We start from the raw sequence: 6181 nt of genomic DNA on the forward strand, positions 1-6181 counted from the left end.
ATAGACCTTTTAGTTAAAGAGTAAGATCCTTTTAGTTTAACATGAAACAGCCCCGAAATCACCATCACCGAACTACACCAGACTCCATGTAAATAATCAGGACTTTTAGCGTGTATAGAGCCAGTATATCTCCACCAGACTCCATGTAAATAATCAGGACTTTTATCATTGTAAAACACACTTCATTCAAAGTGGACAGAAACTAAATAAAACTACCAAAAGCTGTCTTGGTTCATCTTTCCACTGTTCCAACAATCACCACTCTGGTTTGGTTGAAATAAACCCTTAATTCCACCATTTACATGTGGAGATATGCTGGCTCTATACACGCTAAAAGTCCTGATTATTTACATGGAGTCTGGTGGAGTTTGGTGATGGTGATTTCGGGGCTATTTCATGTTAAACTAAAAGGATCTTACTCTTTAACTAAAAGGTCTATCTCTGTAGGGATCCATCCCATAATGTTGTCAGACACTTAAAATAATAATGTGAGTCTGTCAGCGGCAACAACAGAACCTTTAGTCCTGTAGGGTTACATTACAGCCCGGTCTGTGTCTGCTGGTTAGAGCGTTCTCGCTCAATACTGGACCAGCTTCAGAGATAGTTGTTCCCATCAGTCACTCAGACATAAAAACACGGGAGAAAAGGTTGAAAAAACACCCAAAGTTACTCTTTAACGTGACGGCAGGAGGCGGAGCTTCAGCCGAACTGACCTTCATTTTTAAAGTCCTTTTTATGTCTGTGGTTTTTTTTTATTTTATTTTTTTTTAGTCGTTGTTGTCCGTGGCGTCGGACGCTGTGCGCTGCTATCGCCAACATTTAACTCCCGTACTGTCTTCCCGTTTCAGGGTCAAAATTTAAAATACAAAGTTTTATTGTCTTTTTTTTTTTTTTTTTTTTTTTTTTTTTTTTTTGGCCCTTTTTCTCAATGTTTTTGAAGCTTTTTTTTTAAAAAAATGTTGTCACTATTGCCAAAGTTTTTGTGGATTTATTTTATTTAATTTTCTTTCTATTTTTTTGCGCTTTGACAGTTTTTTTTTTTTGAAATTTTGTCACTTTTTACTTTTTTTTTTTTTTTTTTTTTTTTTTTTTTTTTTTTGACATTTTGACTTCTCATAGTTAGTCCTTCCAGAAAAATGCGGATTTTTTTTGCAAAAAATCCTTGATTATGCGGCACGTTTTCTTAAAAAATGCAAGGGTATATGCTCTATATGATATTTATGCAATTTTATGCGATGAAATTGCGGGAACTTGCAAAAACTGTGGTTTTCCTACTATGACATGTCAACATGTCTGCCGTGAAAACCGGTCAATTCATTAAATTGAATAAAACCCTCCCCAAATTCCAAGAAAGTAGTGAACTGATCATGTATTTTACTTGTGAAGAGCATTGTATGGAACCATCCAATTAATTATTATTATTATTATCTTTGTTTTTTTTTGACAAATTGGTTGAAAGAAAACCCAAATGTTCTGTTTAGAAGCTTTTTTTTGTTTTTGTTTTTTAAAACGGGTCAGATTTGAGGGTTAAAATCTCCCGACAACGAATCGGTCGCAGCGCAGAGCGCGACTCATATGTTTTATCCTCTTTTAAAAATATGAAATGACATAATTTCATATCTAAAGGGAGACCCGAAAACCACAGAACCACTAAATAATGTTTTTAAACGACGTAATGCATTAGATCCGGGTTCCTTGTTTCCCATTAAATTAGTTTTTATTTCTGCCAAATGCGATTTTATGTTTTTGATATTGTTTTCTATTTTTAAACTGTCTTCAGTTTATTCCATCACGTCACTCACAGTTTGTGTTTTATAATCATCTGAATAATTTTGTGTATTTGAAATGTCTCGTGGAGGAAATGAGGTCGATTTATGAATGATTATATGCTTCTGGATTTAAATGTTGTCGTTAATTTAGTTTCTGTGTCATTAGTGTGAAGTTGGTCAGAGTTATTACTGTTATTGATCCTAATAATTTGAAGGAATTCTTCTTTCGCCCCCCAACTGACCCGAAATATCCAAATACAAAGTCAAGGTTAAGGATTAGAGACGAAGGAATGAAGATGGTCACAAACTATTTTACACAGACAGACAGACAGACAGACAGACAGACACGTTGACACACACACACACACACACACACAGTCACAAACACACACACAGACACAGACACAAACACACACACAGACACAAACACACACACAGACACAAACACACACACAGACACAAACACACACACAGACACAAACACAGACACAGACACAAACACACACACAGACACAAACACACACACAGACACAAACACACACACAGACACAAACACACACAGACACAAACACACAGACACACACGTTGACACACACACGTTGACACACACACACATACGTTGACACACATACGTTGACACACACACACGTTGACACACACACGTTGACACACACACACACACGTTGACACACACAAACACATATACACACGTTGACACACACAAACACACACATACACACTTTGACACACACATACACACACCGACACAAACACACAGACACACACACACAAACACAGACAGACAGACTGAGACGCACAGACACACAAACACGCACAGAGAGACAGACAGACAGACAAACTGAGACACACACACACACACAGCTAAGCCATGAGAAGTTGAACTCTGTCCTATTATGTTTTAATAACTAATAATTATGCGGCTGTATAATAATAATAACGGCTCATATCTGAACTGTTATGCCCAGAAGATGAAGCGGAGTGTGAGTTTAAAGCCATCTGTTCTTCATGTGTGTCACTAGTCTGTTGTTCCTTTTTAAAAAGTGGTCACGTACTTCTTCTTTTTTTTTTTTTTTTTTTTTTTTTTTTAAATTTGTCCGAAGAGCAAAATTTGCAAAATTTCAATATTCTGTTTTTACTGACGCTGCTGCACGACATGAAATCAAAAAGGGAACCAAAACCAGTGTGAAGTATATCACAGAGATGAAGTCAAACTGGTTAATAAAGGAGATATGATCACAATTATGACAAATCTATAATGTTATTTTTGATTTGGACTTCTGTGCAAAGAGACCTATCTTTGTGTGTGTGTGTGTGTGTGTGTGTGTGTGTGTGTGTGTGTGTGTGTGTGTGTGTTTTGTACGGATTGTTTCAGTGCTTGAAATGAGTTCACCAGAGTCTTTAGGGTGATATATGTTCAAAAATAGTAAAGAATGTCTGTCTGAAATGACTTTTTGTAATATTACTTTTGAAGTTTGTCTTTCATCCTCAGAGGTTTAAATCAGATTAAATTTTTTTTTTTAATTCAGAGTCAACATTTTCTTTTACCATGCAGCGACATTTTATTCACCATTCTGACAATCATACGCTTTATTGATTATAAATCATTGAATACACTCTCTTTATAAATACAATAAATATTTTTCTTATTCCCATCAGTCAGACAATCCAGAAATCAGATTTTATATCAACATGATTGACTTCCATGTTCAGGACCAAGTACATGTTATTTTGGAGAATGTAACTGTTTTTGTTATATATATATATATATATATATATATATATATATATATATATCTCTTTCCATGCTACTCTTGTGCTCTGTGCCTGTAGAATATAGATGAGTTTTTCATTCATACCCCAGATATGACTCTCTTTGATTTTCGCTGCCTTCTTCATGTCTGCTCAGATTTTTGGGTTATTCTGTTCTGTAATAAACCGATTTTCAAGAAACAAAAGTGCTGTTTTCTTTACGATAATATTCTTTATTTGAATGTCTTGTTGTAGCTTTGTGTGTTTTCACTTCCAGCTTTCTAGATTTCCTCCTGACTGAAGATTAATCTGAGTAAAAGGTTATTAATAAGATGTTTAATAGGAGACCCATTGTACTATACTATGTATTCTGTACTCAACCCATTCAGCCTCTGAAGTGTGTGTGTGTGTGTGTGTGTGTGTGTGTAGCTTGAAATGAGTTCACCAAAGTCTTTAGGGTTATAAATGATCATAATAGTAAATAAATGTCTGAAATGATTTCTTTTAAATCACTTTTTGAGTAGAAGTTCATGTCATCTCTCATCCTCAGAGGCAGCTTGGTTTTCAGTAACAGGGCAATTCATAGTGCTTTACATTAAAGAGCAGTTAAACATGATTACAAAATTAAAAAGATAAAACACGAGAATAAAAGTTACACTGCAGTATAAGAAATGAACAATTTGTTAAAGAAGGCAGCATCAAATAGAATAGAATACCCACTTGAAAATGCCCAATGGCATATAACTACATACTTTGCTTTATAATTTGGATATATTTTAAATTGTCATCGGTGTTGTTTTTTTATTCACATAGGCTAAATAAAGGGATTTTAGGTGTGAATTGCTGCATAAAAGTGTCAAAATTTAGGAAATGTAGTCTTTGATGGTGACAATATTGACCCCACCCAAACATATAGGCTACATTTACAGTATAACCACTACAATACATTAGACCAGTGGTTCTCAAACTTCTTTCAATAATGTACGCCTTTTGAATTGTTTCTTTAAGCCAAGTACCCCCCTGATCAGCGCTAATCATTTTCGGTAGACAAAAAGTGGATATAAAGAGGAACAGTTCATCGATGTCAGCGATAGATTTACTAAACAACAGCCTGGTAACTGAAAAAAAAACATTTAAATGCTGATGAGAAAAAGAGGCAAAAACTGTAAAAAAGACAAAAACTTGGAAAAAGATGGTAGAAAGAAGGAAGTAAGTAAGGCAAAAATAGGTCAAAATAGCATCAAAAACTTCAAAAAAGAGTGACATAAGAATATAAAAGTGAGAAACTTGTAAAAAGTAGGACAGTAGAAGGAAGGAAGGATAGATCAGGTCCAAAGAAGGAGAAACAAATGTCACATTTTTGGTAGGAAAAAAAAACATTCTACATAAATCCAATCCAATCCACTTTATTTCTATAGCACATTTTACAAACACAAAGTTCAAAGAAGACTCAGAACATACAAACAATTAATAAAAATAATATATATATAAAATATAGAAAGAATAAAAGAAAGAATAAACACCACAGTGGACCACATAGCTCACACAGAATTAAAAGCCAAAGAATAAAAGTGTGTCTTTAGACGTGCCTTAAAACACTCAACTGTAGGGGCAGTTTGGACATGGAGGGGCAGGCCATTCCATTCCATTCCCCCGAGTCTTAAGTCTTGACTTGGGGACCACAAGCTGGAGCTGGCCCTCTGACCTCAGTGCTGGCGTATAAATTTGGATGAGGTCCGAAATATATGTTGGGGCCTGTCCATTCGCAGCTTTAAAAACAAACAATAAAATCTTGAAATCAATCCTAAAACTAACAGGGAGCTGATGCAATGAGGCAAGAATTGGAGTTATATGCGCACGCTTTTTGGTTCCTGTTAAAAGTCGGGCTGCAGAGTTTTGGACTAACTGTAAGCGTGAGAGTGCGTTTTGATTTATACCGACATAAAGTGCATTACAATAGTCCAAACAAGAAAAAATAAAAGCATGTATAGCTTGTTCAAAACTGCTAAAAGACAAAAACGGTTTAACTTTGGCTAAAAGGCGAAGGTGATAGAAACTAGATTTCACTATTGCATTTATTTGTTTATTCAATTTAAAATCACTCTATTTTTACCCCAAGGTTAGTTACCACAGGATGCACAGAGTCATTGAGGGGACCCAAATCTATCATGGGATTAGTGGGGCATAATCGTGAGTGAGTGAGTGAGTGTGTGTTCGTGCATATGTCTGTGTGTGTGTGTGTGTGTGTGTGTGTGTGTGTGTGTGTCTGTGTCTGTGCATCCATGTGTGTTTGTGTGTGTGCATGTGTTTGTGTGTGATTGTGTGTGGTAGAGTCTGTACAGACTCTAGAGCGAGAGTGAGAGAAACTAATTATCTTCCCTTTGGGTACTCTTCTGTTGTTTTAATAATGTGCTATAAATAAAGAGAACTTGACTAAAACCTCTGAGATATTTAATCTAATATCTGTCCTAATCAGGGAGGTGTTTGTTTGTTTGTTTTATTTGGATCCCCATTAGCTTCAGCATCAGCTAAAAAGCTATTCTTCCTGGGGTCCTACAATCTATCATGTGACAATACAATTTACAATATTATATTACACACCGTACACACAAGACATTACTTTCACACACACATTTCACAAC

Source organism: Perca flavescens, chromosome 6 (genome assembly GCF_004354835.1).
Source record: "Perca flavescens isolate YP-PL-M2 chromosome 6, PFLA_1.0, whole genome shotgun sequence".
Lineage (NCBI taxonomy): Eukaryota > Metazoa > Chordata > Actinopteri > Perciformes > Percidae > Perca > Perca flavescens.